Source organism: Eurosta solidaginis, chromosome 4 (genome assembly GCF_040869045.1).
Source record: "Eurosta solidaginis isolate ZX-2024a chromosome 4, ASM4086904v1, whole genome shotgun sequence".
NCBI classification, from domain to species: Eukaryota; Metazoa; Arthropoda; class Insecta; order Diptera; family Tephritidae; genus Eurosta; species Eurosta solidaginis.
In genome coordinates, this window is record NC_090322.1 from 274128718 (window position 1) to 274149093 (window position 20376).

General features: G+C 36.5%; 1 protein-coding gene across 5 annotated transcripts in view; it reads left to right on the forward strand.

Moving 5' to 3' along the window:
* The first annotated feature begins 742 nt into the window (after nt 1-742).
* AdamTS-B (ADAM metallopeptidase with thrombospondin type 1 motif B) overlaps nt 743-20376 on the forward strand; it is a 73682-nt gene continuing 54048 nt past the window's right edge. For 4 of the 5 annotated variants that reach the window (XM_067786266.1, XM_067786268.1, XM_067786269.1 and 1 more), the window contains exon 1: nt 746-904. The gene's annotated coding sequence lies outside the window, so the exon portion shown is untranslated. Of the gene's footprint in view, nt 905-20376 lie in introns of all 5 variants that reach the window. The other variant, XM_067786267.1, reaches the window with a different exon arrangement.

Genomic DNA, 20376 nt, shown 5'->3' on the forward strand with positions numbered 1-20376 from the left:
AGCTCTCAACTGAGTATGTAATGTTCGGTTACACCCGAACTTAACCTTCCTTACTTGTTTCTTTTCTTTTCCTTTTATTTATTTTTTTTTGCTCGTCCTTTCCTCTTCTTTCCATTCAGTTCCTTTCCTTTTTCCTTTTCTTTTCTTTTCTTTTCTTTTCTTTTCTTTTCTTTTCTTTTCTTTTCTTTTCTTTTCTTTTCTTTTCTTTTCTTTTCTTTTCTTTTCTTTTCTTTTCTTTTCTTTTCTTTTCTTGTAAGCGATTAATAATAAGAGGTTGAACTCATATATTTTATCGTATATTTTCTGAGTTAACAAGATAACTTGCCGTTCAGCAAATGGACATAAATCTCTAATAAAAACTCTTATTGTTTTTAAGAAAATTATAAAATTTTTCTAAATTTATGGATATGCGATATAAAAGGTGTACAATTTTTGGTGGGTAAATTTTGATATATGTCTTCATAAATGTAAATACGGTTAGAGTAAATGTGAGGCGCCATGAAGCGGTTTACGCGCTCTCTTTGGAACTTAGTGGGCAAAGTAGAAAACAACCGGCAAATTGAACTTACTCGATCACTGGGAGCAAAGCAATTAATGGATCGGTCTCTATCACTTGCTTTTGATTGCCTTTGTATGTGTATTTATTTAAATATTGAGTAACAACTACATATGTACGTATCTTTTTAGAATCAATGCTTTAAGTCAGATACTTCTGATAATTTCCTCTCAGTATAGTTTTGGCAACCCGGCTGTAAAGATCGGTGAAAATGTTTATACGGTAACGGTGTAGTGATGTTAAGTTGAAGTGAGAGTGACAGTGGCAGTGACCATCGATTATAAAAATAATTCAGAAATTAATTAATTCAAATACAGTTACATATAAAAGCTACTAATAAATATAATAGTAAGAAAACTTATGAAATATTTTATTTAATAACAAACAGCTAAACACTATCGATGTAGGAAGCAACAACAAATAATGTGTGCTTTGAACAAAAACAAGAAATATACAAATGTATATGAAAATAGTATATTCAACATACAAATGTACATACGTACATACGTACATATGTATATATTTAAAACAATTCTAAATACTGAAAGCACATGTCTTCCGTACAATTATTATGTTCTTTATTCTCGAACTCAATGTAAAATATTCGATTTCTGGGTAATAGTCTAGTTGAGCTAATACGCTACCAAAAATATTGAGAGAGGTGTCAAACGACGCGTCTTGACATCAGTATTAATAAAAAGAGAGAGAATAAAAATTTTAACTCGTTCAAAAGATATTAACGAAAACCCGGAAAAAGACCCGCGGGTACCTCCGAAACCGGGGTTGGGATCCATAGTATTTTTGCGCAGAACACCATTCTGCGTTGGCGGCCTTCGGCCGCGCTTATAAAAAATAACCCTGGGCTACGCCATGCCAAGTCCGGGTGTGTGGTATAACCGTGGCTACCGCCACGGTGATGCACAATCATTTTGGTGGGTACCAACACAACAACAACCACATGAAAATCGCCAACTTCAACTGCAAAGATCTCCGGACAGAGATACAATTTTTCTTTTCCGCCTTCGGATTTTTGTTCTCGAGATTAATACGCGTGTTTTGACACCTCTCTCGATATTTTTGGAAGCGTATTAGCAGTCGACCCATCAACTAGACTATTACCGATTTCTGTTGCAATGATCGTAGGATAAATAATTACATGCATGGTGATAGCAAAAAGCTGAGCTCGTACGGATATTGAAACCAACATTTAGTACAATTTTCAGATTCCGCAACGGACAACCCGTTACTATTAATAGGAATGACAGAAATGATAAATTATCATTTTAATCCTTTTAAATCAGCCAAATGGAATGACTTGCTTGAAACACCTTTCGGCGAATTTATATACATACATATTTGCTTGATATCTAAAGGGACTACCTGAGAGACCGGTATTAAAGAAGGTCAAACAAAAAAAAAAAAAAACAGCTGATTAATAGAAAACATAGGCTTACTCGAACCATGTACAAGAAAGCTCTTATACGGTATAGAAGATAAAGTTGTGCAGCGGAATTTGTTGCTTCCAGAACGCACTCTTCAACCCTTCTTTACGCAGGGCGAATCTTGTTAGCACCATGGCGGTCTTAAGTGATGATCTGGAAGGTATATAATCGTTTTAACACGGTTCAAAATATCCCTCTCTCCGAATTTCATTTATTAATCCCCAGTCTCAATATATTTTAATAAGCTCTTTTAAAACTTGAATTCAAACTTTTTTTTCTAAATGTAGGCAAAGTCACTCCCAATTTCCAAAACTTTACCGATTTTCTATTTTCCGTCATGAAGTCGATCCACATATCCAGCATCATTAATTTAGCGGTTTTTGTTATTGAATAATAGCACTTCTTCGCAATTTCTAAATCGTTTTTTTTAAGTGGGCGTGGTCGCCCAACGATTTTGTCGATTTTCACAAAATGTGTATATTATTGCAAGGACAATCTTCAAGTATGGACGGATGGGCGGGCGGGCATGGCTTAGTCAAAATCTTTTTTGATGAGGATAATTTTGGTACCTATAAGGAAGTTTATATCTATCTCGATTCCTTTATGCCATTACATTCTACCGTTATCGAACCAAAGTTATAATACCCTTGTTTACAAACTGTATTTTTAAGTAATACTTTAAAGTGTCAGGCAACCGAATATTCAGTGTAAGTGGATCAAAAGTATCTACTTGTTGTTGTGTTAACAGTGCATCGCCCCATTCAATGGGCACGACCTTTGTCTTCAAAGTCCTCTAACGAGAGTCCAAAGAAATTGGCTGTTTCAACAGGGCCGTAGGGATATTGGTGTTAGAGGCGTAGGTTCCACATTGTATTCATTTCGTTTTGGTTGGAAAGCTCTTAGAATTATTACGTTTTGATTTGGAAATTACGGGATTTTATGCAGTTTGGTGTGATTAGTTTTGCTATTTATGGAATAGAGGATTTGGTACCAAATAATTGCATCATGAGCACAATTGTCATATTAGTATTACAACATAAATTACCCGCCCGCAGCGAATCGAACTGGTTCCGAACTAGCGCAAAACTATCGTATTATGAGACGTATTTCAGAAAAAAACAGAGATATTTCAGAAATTCCAATTGCTCTTAAGAAAATCTCAATTTTATTTCATAAAAAGGTCAAGTGTATTCCCGAAAAATCAAATGTACTTCAGACTTTCCAAACGCTTTCCAGAAAACTTCAAATATGTATATTTTGGATTTTTTTTTCTGCTGTGAAAAAATTAAAATTTTTTATTAAAATTTAAGGGGAAGCTAGCGTTCTGGAACTACAAACTCCGTCAACAGATCGGTCATATATGTATGTACATAAAGTGTGCTATTGATTGAAATGTGTCGAAGCTAATTAAAAAAGGAAAGGGCTGCAGAAAGGGTTCAAGACCTTTAAGTGAAGTGGACGACTTAAGGTAACGCTTTGACAGATTTAGGCTACAAAGTGCCGTGTCATGCCTAGCTGTGGGAGTTCTGTATAACAGATCAACAACCTTTGTCGAAAAAGGATTGTGCTACTTCGTTGAAAGAAGTTTGTAATAAATGTAGAAGGATATATTCGACAGAGAAAAAACACGGTTTCAACAGCTGTTTGTGTTCGAGCTATACAGCACGCAAGTATTTTTTTTTTAGATACTTCGTGGTAAAGTGAATGTAATTCCATTTTCTTTTTATTTAATTTGCTGCCCTTGTCATCCTTTTAACTTGGTTAACTTATTATTTAAAGTAAAATGTAATTTTTCATGGATTTTTACATGTTTCAACTATATGGTGTGATGAGCCAACAATATAATTGAGCCATGGATTTTTATAATATATCAGTTCTTCTGCAATAAATTAAAGTTTTTCTGAAGTACATTTGACTTTTTATGAAATACTTTTTTTCATCTTCTGAAATAAATTTGTGGTTTTATGAAATATAATTAGAATATCGGAAATATATTTAGGGTTGGCTGAAATTTTTTGTTGGGTATTTACTCCAGCTATCGCACTGCGGCCGCCGTGGTGTGATGGTAGCGTGCTCCGCCTACCACACCGAAGATACTGGGTTCACGCCCCGGACAAAGCAACATCAACATTTTAGAAACAAGGTTTTTCAATTAGAAGAACATTTTTCTAAGCGGAGTCGCCCCTCGGCAGTGTTTGGCAAGCACTTCGAGTGTATTTCTGCCATGAAAAGCTCTCAGCGAAAACTCATCTGCTGATCTGATATATATTTTTTTATCGTACTGGTAGTGAATACTTCATTAAGTAATTTTTAGTATTATTTGAAAAGTAATAGCAATTATGTGTTCCATAGATTCTAAGGAAGGAGAATAAGATGTCTCAATGTAAATTGGATCACATTTTTTATTCAAACATTTTATGGGATATGGCGTTTTTGAAACTGCAGCCGAGATAGGGAGCTATTCCACTCAGCAGTAGATATACAGAAATATAAATATAAACTATTGCAAGAAAATAAATATGTCATTAAAAATAATAATCAAAAATTATATATGTATGTATATTATAAAGCGTTGATGGTCATTTACCATTTACGTTTTGCGTTTTTCTGCCAAAGTTGTAAGACCGGATTTACATAGAATTCTTTCCGATTGGTTCGCTTTAATAACGCTATGAATTAAGAATAACTTTACTTATTTCATATGTACATATATCGTAAATTGTATGATAGTTCTCTAGCAGAATTGATGTAAGGTTTAATATGAAATAAGGAATACCTAAGCCTCACTTAAAATGGTCTATCAGCTTTTTGATGCCTTCTCCCTCAAGAAAATTTTAAGCTTCCGTTGTAAAACTTTGTTCACACGAAGTGAGCTTCAATAAACTGTCCATTTTTTGTTGGGTAATATCATTCCCAAAGGCACACACACACACATATGTGTACATACATCCGTACATACACAGTACGTAGCACAGCCGTTCGCCACCATAATACCGCTTTGCGTTTTACATTTCATTCACAAAATGTATTGATCGCATGCAGTGTTGCCAGGTTAGCTTTTTCGAGGCTAGATTTAGCCTTTTTTTTGCCTTTAGCTTCGAAATTTTGGGTTTAGCTTCGTGACTTTTTTCTAGCCTTTTTTACTCCGAATGTATTTTTAATAATTTCTAAAATAAAATAATTTCTAAAATAAAATAATTTCAATAGTGCCTGTGAACACCTAATACCTAATAATATGAGTTATCTACAAAAGATTAATCCTTTTTCTGCTGAAAATTCGTTGAAAGTTTCAAAGCCAGATGTATTTTCTTACTTTGAAAAAGAGAAGTATAGTTATTCTTCAAGTCAAATAGCATTAATAGAGCTGCAGTGGCGAAAACTTATAACTATACAATGGAAACATTTACACTCCACCATGGAATTTTGGTCGGAAGTCCGAGAACATAAAAATGCATTAAACGAACCTCCCTTTTTAGAACTTGTCGAATTCATATTTAGTTTTTTAGTATTACCACTCAGTAACGCGGAGGTTGAAAGAATTTTTAGTGGCATGAAAATTCTGAAAAATAAATTAAGTAACAAGCTAAAAATTAAAATGCTTAATGCGCTGCTTAATATTAGATGCTCGTTAAAACGCTCATCTAAATGTTGTAATGATTTTGAAATTACCGATGATCTCATATCTATGGTAAATAGCCAAACTTTATACGCAGACTTAAGCTCTTCTGATTCTTCAGACGGGGAATATTTTATATAAATAATTAGTTTGTAATATATTTTTTTTATGTATATACACATATGCAATCATTTAAAGTAATTCCATGTGCTAGTCAAGGAAAATGTGCCTGATATGTTTTGAAACAAGAAGTTATATTTATAAGTTTTTATTTACAAATGTGTAAACTAAAATATAAAAAAAAATTTAATGAATTACTTAACCAAAAAAATGTCTGGCCTTTTTTTAGCTTCTTTTTTTTTCTAAATTTAGCTTTTTCTAACCTTTTTTTTTGCCAATCTAGCTTCTTTTTTGTTCATCACCTGGCAACACTGATCGCATGAATGAACAACATAATGCCTGCCATATGGGTAAATCCAACAATACTTAGGTCTCACTCCTCGATACAAAGTGCTTCCAAGTACAAGATGAAGATTATATAAAGAAATAAATGTAAAGCGCGATAACCTCCGAAAAGATCTAAGGCCGAGCTTCTCTTGATTTTCCCTATAAATTGGCCAGATGGGACCTACATGTTTTATGCCGACTCCGAACGGCATCTGCAAGGCAGATGAGTGTTCACTGAGAGCTTTTCATGGCAGAAATACACTCGGAGCGCTTGCCAAACACTGCCGAGGGTCGACCCCGCTTAGAAAAGTTTTCTTCTAGTTGAAAAATCTTATTTATAAAATTTCGATGTTGCTTTGCCCGGGGTGTGAACCCAGGACATACGGGGTGGTAGGCGGAACACGCTACCACCACACCACGGTGGCCGCCAAAAAATATTTTTTATGGAACTGGAGCTTTTAAAACATTCATGAAAAACTAGGTATTATTATCTTCATTCAATGTGGGAAAAACGAATGTAGGAGCCAGTACTAAACTGTACCTTCGACATGTTACCCATGCCTTCGCTGAAAATTAAATTCTATTCAAATTGGTTTTGCAACAGCACCTTGAATCGCAAGATTTAAATCGGAGTCATTGGTGCCGTTTGTCGTATCGTTGTAGTCGTATCCCTAACGTAGCCCTATACGATACATTGTTATCAATTAATGGTGCCTTAACCTAAAAATCGTGAAAATTTCATAAAAATAAAGAAAACGCAAAAAGTTACAAACATATTGCACAAAAAATAAGTCTCCTAGTCATAATGTATCCAAAACAATGAATAAAATCTACAAAAAGTTATTAAATTCACCAACTCAAATATTTTTAGGTCATGGATACGGCGGAAAACCAAAAACCAATTGGTTGGCTACGATACGGTTACGACCTTAGCGTTACGATACGGCACCAATAATAGATTACATTGATTCCCATAACGTTGGTCGAATCAGCTGTTATAAGGTTACCGATACGGTTACCGATAACGCACCAATGTCTGCAGCTTTAACTCATGGCTAAGCTCTGATTGCTGGATAACGGCATTAACTTAATAAGTGGCCAGTTTAATTTCTTGACAACTATTGCCACGCCATGTTTTCATTTGGGACCAAAATTCATCCAAAAAAAGGACAAAATATCAAAATAAAGGACCAAATTTTTCTTTTATTTTATTGGTATATAAACAATTCGGCAATTTACTAGAGTGTCGTATTCATTGTAAAATGCAAAAATTTATGTTTTCTTTGATTCCTATATAAAATTTTAATAAACATTGCGAAAAGAAGACACTGGCTTTAACTCAAAATACGCAAAAAAAAAAAAGAAAAAATAATAATATAAAAAATAATAAAAATGGTACATTTTTTGACATTTGGGTTCAACATTCGAAGCAAACCAGATATAAAGAATTATTGAGTTTTGTTTTACTTAAGTACGATTTAAGCGAAGCAGCCGAGTATTCGATAAAAAGTTTAATCTTACAAATATCGGCATATTCGTTGAAGCTGGATCAAAGGTGGAACACTTTGGGAAGACATAAGGAGCGATTTTTGAATAAAAACTCGGAGTGGCTTTCAGGTCCAGACTTCACATTTACAATAACGGTGGATTCAAAGTTGCCATCAGACGAACCAAGCACTTCTTCGGGTAACTCCGGCCCCGGAAGACGAAAGAAGGACTTTGTTAGCTGCAGTGAAAAAACCAATTGGCGTCGAGTGGATGACCTCTTGCAATCTAGAAGTCCTGGTGAGTTACTTTATGCGGCAGAAGTATCAACGCGTATGTCCGGCAACATAAATGTTGCTAACATTATAAAAAAAATCACAGGAAACCACTCAACTATCCGACAAAAATATGACATGTGAGCCAGATGCAAGATGCTTGAGCAATGTAGAAGCTTTAGCATACTACATAGATAGCAAGTCGACGACTCATGGGTACAAAACGACTCGGAAGTGGATCATCAAGGGAGGCCATAAGGGTTATCCATCATTTTATAGTCTAAGAAAAGCTAAGGCAGAATGCTATCCAAATGAAATTGATGTGGGTGAAACACGTGCGGAAATTAAAGTCCAGTCCGTATTATATAAAACTGTTGAGCGTTTAGTTTTAGCAAATCAAGAAGTTTTTGTTAGTTTATTACCTACAAACTTGACGTATACTTTAATCAGCAAGTGGGGTTGCGATGGAAGCTCTGGCCATAGCGCATATAATCAAAAGTTTACATGCAGTTCTGACACTGATGAGTGTTTGTTTATATTTTCTTTCGTTCCTCTTCAATTACAGGTTGAAAAAGGTAACATTGTTTGGCAGAATCCTCGACCTTCTTCTACTTGTCTATTGTCGTCCAATTAAATTTATTTTTTCTAAAGAAACAAAAGATTTTATTGTTTTTGAAACGCCCAAAGTTTTAGAGGAGATAAATGCGTTGTTGCCAACAAGGTACGTGCTCGAAGAATACGAAGTTTCCGTAAATCACAATATGCTTCTAACAATGATTGACGTAAAAGTTTGCAATGCTGTGAATGAAACTTCTTTCACACAAAAGTGTTATATTTATGGTGCCACTTCAAAATATATGAATAATGAGTTACGGGACTTTACGCCTAACCGAGATTATGTTGGTTTTGGTTTGTCTACTATCCATGTATGGATAAGATGTTTTGAATGCTTGCTTCACATAAGTTATCGCCTCCTAGTAAAAAAATGGCAGCTTAGGAATGAGGCAGATAAAGAGAGTGTAAAGCTACGTTCCAACGAAATCCAGAATAAATTTAAAAGTGTACTTGGATTGATAATAGATAAACCAAAACCAGGTTTCGGCAATACCAATGACGGCAACACTGCTCGTAGGTTTTTTTGAAAATTCTGAGGCTAGTGCTGAGATTAAGGGATTGGATGTAACGCTCATCAAAAGATTCGACACTCTCCTTCGCGCATTAGCATCTGGGTACAATATAATATCCAAAGATTTGAAAAATTTGCTGTCGAAACTAAAAAACTATACATAGATCTCTATCCATGGTTTAATGTGCCGGTTACAGTTCATAAAATCTTAGTGCATAGTACTGATATTATAAAATCATCAATTTTACCTATTGGTCAACTTTCTGAGGAAGCACAGGAAGCCCGTAACAAAGATTTGAGACGATTCAGGGATGATAACACACAAAAGCAGTCGCGTGAAGCCACGAATAGAGATCTTATGAATATGTTGCTTATAACATCGGATCCTTTAGTTAACAGTTTTAGGGAGATACCTAAGAAAAAATTTAAAAGTCTGACTTCAGAAGTCTTAAATTTACTGTCCCCCGATAATGTTGAGGACACAATAAATACACCAGTTGTTTCAAGCTTTCACAGTAGCGTTGCTGATGCTCATGACTATTCCACAAGTGAATCATCGAATGAAAGTGATCATAGCGAATAATAACATAATTATAAAAGATAACCTACCCTATAACTTTTTGTTGGATCAGGTTTTATTTAATTTAAATCTATTGTCTTTTCTACTTTGTATGATACTTTACTTTTAAGTTTTTGTAATAAGTAATTTTCACATAATTAATTTAATTATTTATATTGTTATTATTATTATTGTAATTCACTTTTACATTCCTGACTTGTACAATAAAATAATTTTGTAAAAATTGTAGTGCCAGGATAAATACTCAAATAAATACAAAATATGTATGTACATATGTACAGTCACTCACATAAATAAGTAGACACCCCTTTTTGGACAATTCTTACAATTTTCGCTTTCGCAAATTTATTTTAACTAATTTCCCGTAAGAAAATTTGTCACGATCTATAACAAAAATTAAATTATATTTAAAAAATGTTTGAAATATTCGACGAATTTTCATAAAAAATTTTAATTTTTTTTCGGAATTTTTAGAATTTTTTAGAGTATTGAGATTTGTAGTCCGTCCATTCATTTTAAGTACAATAAAGTAATATTCTTAAGTCCTTTAATTTTTTTTGGATCTATGTCACTTATTCACCCGAGTTACTGTATATGAAATAAGCAAATGTATATGAAGTAAAATTTTGGAAAAAAAGAACATATGGCTAAAAAAATGACGTAGTTGTAATAAATGACTGCATATGAAACGGAAAATCTCATAAAATAATTTTGTCCAGCTAGCTTGTTCTACACGAAACACTGTGGGCCGGTATGTATGTATGTCGGTACATACAATATTAGGGGTGGGCAGTAAATGGGAAATATGATGTTAGGGGTGGCCGCTAAATGGGAAGTAGATATTGTGGCGTAGCATTTGCTACGTTACACATGCTTATGCAAACATCAACTTTTGGAATTACAATTTTTCATGGTGCAAATGGCAGAAACAAATATTGAATAAGAATTTCTAGTTCATTTGTTTGTTACCTCCAATTTTATATAATAATTTTGGGATATTTCAACAAAATTGTAAACAATCTTTAGGCCTTTTTGTATAATAACTGCAAACGGTCAAAAATTAGCACACAAAAGTTTACTAGGCAACTCTGTCTAGTGAGAGAGCGATCAGCTGACACGTTCTTACGGAAAAAATCAAAATTGGTTTGATTTCTATGTTCCGGGCTACGTACGTACGTGTGTTAAACGCGGTGAGTATTCGTTGACATTGCACACTCATAAGCATTGTGAACGATAAAAAAGTGTGATATCTTCTGCATAGATGTCAAAATTCCAAAGTGATTGGATCACCTGATTTGTAATTCACTATCGCTGTCTCATTCTGTATCTCTTTCTATCATCCGCTGAAGATAGGCGTCGCCATATTGAACACCCTGTCAAAACGCTAAAAAGTAGCCATATTGAACATCCTGTCAGTTAGTTGACAGATAAGATAACACACTTAAGCTGGAGACATTGGTGCTTTATCGGTAACCGTATCGGTAACCTTATAACAGCTGATTCGACCAACCTTATTAGAATCAATGCAAATGATTATTGGTGCCGCTAAGGTCGTAACCGTATCGTAGCCAACCAATTGGGTTTTGGTTTACCGTCGTAACGATAAACAGCTGATTACGTTAGGGATACGGATACAGCGATACGACATACGGCACCAATGACTCCGGCTTTAGTTATCATTCACAATGCTCATAAGTTAGGTCGTGTCAGCTGACAAGTTTTTTCTACGTACGTTCGTGGGTAACTGCCGCTTTACTCGCCTTTAGTTGTCGCTGAACAAGCAGAGTATTGTGAATGATAACTAAGTGTGTTATCTTATCTGTCAACTGCCTGCCAGGATGTTCAATATGGCTACTTTTTAGCGTTTTGAAAGGGTGTTCAATATGGCGGCGCCTATCTTCAGCGGGTGATAGAAAGAGATACAGAATGAGACAGCGATAGTCAATTACAAATCAGGTGATCCAATCACTTTGGAATTTTGACGTCTATGTTATCATTCACAATGAAGCAGAGTAGCAACATCGGATGAGGCTATTCAGCCCAATTCTAAATAAAAATTCCGTGCGAGTTTTTCCCTTCTCGCATTCTAAATAAAAATTCCTTGTGGGTTTTTTTCAATTCTCCCTTTCCTCCTATTCTGAAGAATGTTCGAAAAAGTGGAAACCGGTTATGGGAGAAAAGTAGGTATTATGAATGTGAGTGAGTGGGAGATTTCTCTGCCATTTCTTAGGAGTTTTTTCACTTCTTATATTAAAGGGAATGCATCAAAATAGCTAAAGTAAATTGGTTCTTTTAAGAAAGAACATTAGGGGGACTCATGTAACCTTATAAATGCCTTATAAAGTGTGTAAACGTATAAATTTATCTAGTGCGTAAACTAGCTGTCAAATTTTATATGAAAAATCATTTACACAATTTGTATAAATTTACGCGCACATTTCATTGTGTAAACGCGGTAAACTCAAAGGAATGCAACCTTGCAGACATTACAGCAAATATATCTAAGTAAAGACGTTTTAGTTTTGATTTTTCACTTGATGTTGGCATTTTGTAATTTGTATAACAATCAAAAAAAATTTTCTGTGCCAATAATACAGCTGATAAACAATTAAGTTTATCAATAATATTACTAGGTGCGTTCATATAACGGCGTGTGTAATTGGATATAATTTTACACCTTATAAGTTTATATGCTTTCATGAGTCCCCCTATTTATTTGTACAAATTTGTGCTAAAATAGGTACATTCTGGCGGCTACCGTGGTGTGATGGTAGCGTGCTCCGCCTATCATGCCGTATGCCCTGGGTTCAACTCCCGGGCAAAGCAACATCAAAATTTTAGAAATAAGATTTTTCAATTAGAAGAAAATTTTTCTAAGCGGGGTCGCCCCTCGGCAGTGTCTGGCAAGCGCTCCGATTGTATTTCTGCCATGAAAAGCTCTCAGTGAAAACTCATCTGCCTTGCAGATGCCGTTCGGAGTCGGCATAAAACATGTAGGTCCCGTCCGGCCAATTTGTAGGGAAAAATCAAGAGGAGCACGACGCAAATTGGAAGTGAAGCTCGGCCTTAGATCTCTTCGGAGGTTATCGCGCCTTACATTTATTTTTTTTTTAGGTACATTCTACCACAATATTCTTTATTTTAAGTCGAAAAGTATATCATAAGCAACGGAAGAGCTTTTGGTATATTTAATGCAGCCATCCAGAAATTGCGCTAGGATATTTTAAGAAGGCTTAAATAGATTTTGGCATATGTGACCTGGAATCATGAAACGACCCTTTTGTGCGAAAATACCGTTGTTCACTTTTTGATTGGTTCTTATAGGAAATTTAACGTTCTTCCCAATGAACCGCAGTTTTCTATCTTTCTTAGTTTTTTCACAAATCGCATTTAAAGCCAAATCGGACCACAAATACGACTTTTTGAAATATTTCGATCCACGCGCCACCTATCGGAGATTTTTTTCTTATTATTGCATTGTCATCGGGTTCTGAACTATATTCCAAGTTTCAAGCTTGTAGCTTATCGGGAGGTTACTTAAGTTTTAATTACAAAATTCGTTCACAACGGCCGGCCGCTACACAAAAACTTTAAACGCGTTTTTCTCGAAAACTTGTTTTCGCACAATAGGGTCATTTCACGATTCCAGGCAGGCCCGACGAGAGGGGAGGAGGAATGGGGTGATTCCCCCCGGGCCCGGGATTTCTCAGGGGGCACGCGATTTAGAGGTACTAAGACATTTTTTTTTTTAATTCAGGAGAGTCTTTAGTTGTTACCTGTGCAAATTTTAAGCCGAATTTCAAAAGCAACGGATATTGATAATGATTTTTTGCCTGGGCCTTCGACCAGGGAGGAGACAATAAAAACAAAAACAAAAAAATTTGTGTTTACATGAATCCGAAATCGTAAAGTTTTCGTGGGAACACTGATGAAGGTTCAGCTTCAAAAAGTCTTCCAACAATACCACCAACTCAAAGTCCAGATTATTTAAACGACATTGATATCGGTACCGTGAATAATGAGTTTTTGCGATCTGAAGAAGTCAACGAAATAATTTGTCGAGGTCATTAAAAGTGTCCTGTCATTTTTCCACGTTATTGTCATGACGAGGTATTTCCTACCTCGTTGTTAAACAGAATCTTGCCAAATAGAGAGAAAGTGGAGCGTGACTGGTTAGTGTGGAGTGCCAGTAGCAATGCTTTTTATTGCCTACCATGTCATCTGTTAAACACCAATACTTTAAATCGACCTAAAATTAGTTGTTCTGGCGGATATTCGAAATTCTAGGTATGGAAGAAGCTATATGATAAGCTGTCATCACACGAAAATACTCTAGATCACATTAAATGTTATATTCAAATGGCGATCTTTACAAAATCTTATTCAAAAGGAGGCTACAATTAATACACTTATCAATGAACAGGTAATCACTGAAACTCAAAAGTGGAAAGAAATTGTATATAGAATTTTGGCACTATTTTATTTTTGGGTGAAAGAGGCCTAGCTTTCAAGGCGAAAGTATAAATCTTCGTGAACGAACAAAGGGCATTTTTTGGGCATCTAAGATCTCATAAGCCATTATGATTCGATACTTAGAGATCATTTGGAGAAAATTAGGTTTTTACAACGACAGCACACACAAGTTCACTATCTTTCTCCAGAGATTCAGAACGGGTTTATAGAAATTTGTGCAAAGCACCTGAGGGCAAGAAAGCCAAGTATTTTGCTTTTATCGTTGATGCTATGCCTGATGCTAGTCACGCTGACTACGTTCATTTTGCTAACCCAGTTTCAATTCGAAAACAACAAATTTTACAATTCAAAAACGAATTTTGGCTTTCGTGAATTGCAACCAAAAAACTGGTCAGAAAATCGCTTATCTAATTTGCCATACTCGAGGTAAACATGCAATCCCATTAAAAGATTGTCGTGCACAAGGGTACGATAACGGCGACAATATGAAAGAAGCTTACAACGGAGCACTACGCCACATTCTCGACAAAAACTCGAATGCTGATTACTCGCCTTTTGCAACCCACAGTCTCAATTTATGTGTTGTTGATGCTGCAGAATGGTGTACGGCTGCAATTACTTTCTACCGAGTTGCACGAAAATGTTTTACTATTTTCAGCAGCAGTCCACAACTATGGGACATACTCAAAAAAAATGTACCGAGCTCTCTTCATAGTCTTTCAGACAAAAGCCAAATTTGACTGCGCAAGCATACGGAGATGTTACCGGCATTCTGAAGTACATCAACAAGTTCGAATATATCTTGCTGTCCTCAATTTGGTTCATAATACTGACTACCATTAATGAAAGAAACGAGGTCCTCCAAGCTAGAGACGCCACCATAGATGTTGAGGTCCAACATCTAGATGCCTTATTAGCTGATTTGAAGTACATAAGGAACCAATGGGAAACAATTTTAAACGAATGCAAAACAGTTGCTATTCAATTGAACATCTCGCCAAAGTTTCCGGACATTCGAAAGAGAAAACCCAAAAGACGTTCTGAAGATAATTTAAATGAGATGAGTATGGATGATTCAGAGTCTGATTTTAAAAACAATACATTCCTGGTGATTGTCGATCCGGTAATCACTGGCATTACTGGACGATTTGCAGCTATGAGAAATTTGAATGAGACTTTTTCCTTTTTGTGGCATTTTGAAGACATGAATGAAACTACGGTTCGGGCGAGGGCAGTAAAATTTGTCGAAAAATACAAGTCGGACATTTCTCAAGGCTTAGAATGCGAAATAATTCACATGAAACACATTTACGAAGCAAATTTCGATTAAGATCTGTCACCATTGGAATTGCTAAGTGCCATCTATGTTCAAAATCTTTATACAATTTTCCCGAATATTTGTGTTACTTTACGTATCTTTTGCACTATACCTGTCACTGTAGCTAGTGCAGAACGTTCCTTCAACGTCCTTTCGAGAATCAAAAACTTTCATAGATCGTGATCATCTCAAGAGCGAGTTTCAGGACTTGCCACGCTTTGTGTTGAATCCGTTTTGGCAAGACAGTTAAATTTTGATATTATTATAAACAAGTACGGAAGGCTTGGGTGTAACCGAACATTACATACTCAGCTGAGAGCTTTGGAGACAAAATAAGGGAAAAGCAACATTTAGAAAAATGAACCTAGGGTAACCCTGGAATGTGTTTGTATTACATGGGTTTCAAATGGAAGGTATTTCGGGATATCGCCATAAAGGTGGACCAGGGGAGACTCTAGAATGTGTTTGTACGATATGGGTATCAAATGAAAGGTGTTACTGAGCATTTTAAGAGGGAGTGGGCATTAGGTCTATAGGTGGACGCCTTTTCGAGATATCGCCATTAAGGTGGACCAGGGGTGACTCTAGAATGTGTTTGTACGATATGGGTATCAAATGAAAGGTGTTAATGAGTATTTTAAAAGGGAGTGGGCCTTAGTTCTATAGGTGGATGCCTTTTCGAGATATCGAAATAAAGGTGGACCAGTAGTGGAATTCACTAACTTATAACGATGCGATTTGTCGAGATTTTAATTAACGATTTTGTGGCCTTATCGATTGTACTATTCACTAACTTAGTTTTAACGAATCGAAATAAATGACATTTAAATTTCGTTTTAATAGTAGAAAGGCAGCACACCTTAACGAAACCTAAAAAATGCGAAGGCACAAAAGGAGTGCCAAAAATAAATAAATTCCGCATACTAACTGCTTTTAAAAGTTCTTACATATTGAGCCAAGTCTGGGGTTAGTCGGTACAGCTTTCGACACTCCGTTGCATTCAATTGGAATGGGTTATCTACTTCTCTAAGAAGGTGTCTGTCCACTGGCGATGGACTTATTAATTCTTAATCTTGTGATAAAACGTACGCCAAGTACTCAAATGCCATTTGATTTATAAATAAAGCAGCTTTTCGTATTTTAAAGTATTTAATTAAAGTTCCGATTTCCTTTTTTAACTAAAATTGCCAGAATTATTAATATTGTAACGAATTTGCTGCAAATCCTCTTATTTGCAATTCTCTGTTAAGTTCGAATCACTAAACTGTTGAATAAATAACTCCAATTTGTAATAATGCAAAATGGCCTTTATTAAAGTACTTCACAATAACACTCAAACTGTGCAACGAATAGCTTGCTTAATAACCACACTGATTGATAGCTCAATGAAACTCTACTATTCAAAATAATACTGCTATTGCTCGCTAGATATCGTCTTAATCGAAACTGCTTGACAACTCACTGAATTACAGCGCCTCTACATCTGTCGCCTTTTATACTCTTTGGTTTCCACGTTCGCATTTTCTAGAATCTACTAGCATTGTCCAGGAGCTCTCAAACTTCTCAGCTGTAACTACAATTGCACAATTTTATAGTTTTTCTCATTGCATACTTATAGGAGTATCTCAGATATATGCATGTGTTAGTGCATTGACTCTCCGCTGCTTGTATACGTACATGGTACATATATACGCAGTCATTGTTTCGTTTATGTAGATACATAATGATTGTATTATTGATGTGCATTCACGTCATTGCTTAGCATCGGCTTAGAGACGACATAACTCCTTAGTTTTGCTAATATTCGTAACACTGCCCTCCACCTAAGTCTGATCGTCCCGATTAGACAAATCTCTCGATTTAAACGCTGCTAGCATCGCCAAATGTACCACTATTCTACTCCGTGGTTTCTCAATGCTTTGTATGCGGTAGATGGTATCACTGATCTTCTTCACAACCTTGTACGGGCCTTCCCAACTGCACCGAAATTTGGATGGAACACCTTTCCGCCGGTGAGGGTTGTATAACAGTACCAAATCTCCCTCCCGGAAACCTTCCGAATTATTTTCCTTGCCGTACCTGTGTTCCATCTTACTACTCATTATCCTGGATCGTTCCCTCGCACTCTGTTGCTCGGCCAATGAGGAACTACTTCGCAGAGCTTGCGCTGGACGGATTTGCTTTGCATACTCAGTATCGTTCCGACGCTTCACAACACTAGTGTGCCTTAGCTTGAAACCACCCTTGCATTCTTTCTTCGTCTTAGTACGTCCGTTAGGGCTTTTCAATGCCAGTGTTTCTCTCACAGGTACCTTCGGTTTTGATTTGTTTGGCCCATTTGTTCCATCAACCTTTACCTTTGAATTTCGTGGCCTTCGTCGAGTCTTCTCCACCAGTACCCGATTACTGCTGAACCCTTTTTCCAAACTAAAGTTAAGTGGCACATCTTGGTTCTCATAACGCATCACCTTTCTCTGCATATCGATCTTGATGTCATGGTCAACCAAGAAATCCACTCCCAATAAAACTTCTTCAACAATCTCCGCCACAACAAATTTGTGTAGAACCATGACCTTCCCAATCAATACTTCACATATCACTTCCCCCTGAACTTGGTTATAATCGCCAGTGACCGTACGCAACTATGCTTCAGGTAACGGTTTTACTCTCCTGTTGACCAAGTCAGATCGGATCAAGGAATGAGATGCGCCCGTATCTACAGTCAGTACTCGTTCTTTGCCATCCACATTCCCTCTGACGGTAAGACTGCTCGACTTTCTACCAATTTGCGACACAGATATCACAGGGCATTCAATAGCTGGATCTAGCTCTCTACCTCTTACTCGCTCTTGCTCATCTCCTCCAGATTTGCGTTTACGGCCACCCACGTTGTTGGAACTATTATGGCCAAGATCCCAATGACATGCAATGTGACCGGACTTCCCGCATTTGAAGCATTTGATGACTTTTTCACTCCGCTTTTGCGATCCTTTCAGCGCCTCCAATATTGCGTCTACCCACTCTGGCCTTTCTACTTCCACACGGCGTGCTTTGAAAACTGGCTTACTCAATAGCGACGCTGTTTCTTGAGTCAGTGCATAGGATACCGTTTCTGCGAATGTGGGTTTTGGGTTTGCATATGTCGCTCGCTTCGTTTCTGCGTCCCGTATGCTATTTATAAAACTCTGGATTATTACCCTCTCGGTGTACTCCACGGGTGCGTCCGCATTTGCCAAATGTGCCAACCTTTCAACATCCGAAGCAAACTCCTGCAATGTCTCATTTGCTTTTTGGTAGCGGTTTTGCAACTCAATTTGGAATATCTGTTTTCTATGCTCGCTTCCATAACGTCGTTCTACAGCAGCCATTAATGCTTCATAATTGTTCCGCTCTCCTTCGGGAATCGTCTGTAGGATTTCCGCTGCTGGCCCCTTCAATGCCACGAACAGTGCAGCAACTTTATATTCCGCATTCTAGTTGTTCACTGCTGCGGTCTTCTCAAACTGTAGCTTGAAGACCTGGAAAGGAACAGAACCGTCAAATGATGGTGTTTTTACCTTTGGATTGCTTGCTGAAATAGCTGGGCGGTTTAGTTGTAACTGCTCCATACGACCTTTTAACGCTTCTATTTCGGCATCAATTTTGTCCTCGAGTTGTAAAATTTTTGCATCCTGCTCTTCCAGTTTCACAAAGAGCTGCGATGATACCTGTTCCGAAATTTGTGCCGACATTTCAGACATACGTGCCTTTTGCGCTCCCAGTTGAGATGCAAAATATGTCTTCTGTTCTTCCAATTGTGATGTTATACGGTTCTCCTGCGATTCTAGTTGTTTTTCCATCTTGGATGTTATTTGTGTCGACATTTCTGAAATACGTGTTTCTTGTGCTTCAATTTTCGATGTTACTGTCGACGTTTGTGCAGATATTGCAGCCAATATCACGTTCAAGTCTGTGCTGGTAACTGTCTGCGATGTTTCATTTTTCTCTTCAATTTTTGTTGTCTCCTCGCCATCAAGAGGAAAGACATACTTTTCCACGTTAATTCCTTCTGCTTCCATTGCCTCTCGTAGTCGTGCTTAAAGTTCGATTTTAATGCCGCTTGTATTCAATCCACGGTTCTCCAACTCCTTCTTCAGCTGCTGGATCTTCAATTCACTCCACTTTGCCATGTCCAAGTTGTATTCGAAGTCTTCGGAATTTATTCAACAATTCCTCTTCTGACACCAATTGTAACGAATTTGCTGCAAATCCTCTTATTTGCATCCTCTGCTAAGTTCGAATCACTAAACTGTTGAATAAATAACTCCAATTTGTAATAATGCAAAATGGCCTTTATTAAAGTACTTCACAATAACACTCAAACTGTGCAACGAATAGCCCTACAAGAAACGCTGATAGTTTTACTAATACACTCACACTTGTAATTGACAATGCTGATCCTGCGATGACGTAAACATTGATACTCAAATTTATGTATGTTCCTTTGTTCGCTCACGCATGACCGCATGTACCCAACGACAGCCTATAATCATGAAAAAGGACTCAAACTGGGAAAGCTTCGGACACCTGGTACAGAACAAAAGAACATACAGCAGATACCATTATGCATGTGAGACAGATACACAATTCTCAACGGAATTTTATGTATACGTGAACAGTTTATCCGATTTAATCATGTTGTCACTAGTGACTGTCATATGACAATCAAATGATTATCACGGTTGTTTTGTTTTTTTTTTAAATTCCGCCATTTTCAGCCGACGAAAACCATATAAAAAATAAGTTTAAAAAATGAAAAAGAGCATTTCAAAGATCCATGCTAAAAGAAAAAAAATCGAAAATTATATTTAAAAATACCAAAAGCTGTCGGAATGTGTGGGGCGCACTCAAAAAATTGATACGCGAAAAATAATAGTGGTTAGTGGTGATTCATTTTGAAATGTGTTTCCGCATGAGGAAAGCGCTCTTCTGTTGTTTTGTTATTTTCTGAATTTAAATTGAACGTTCTGAACTCGAATTCTTATAAAACTATTTATTTTAAAGAAATAAGAAACACGT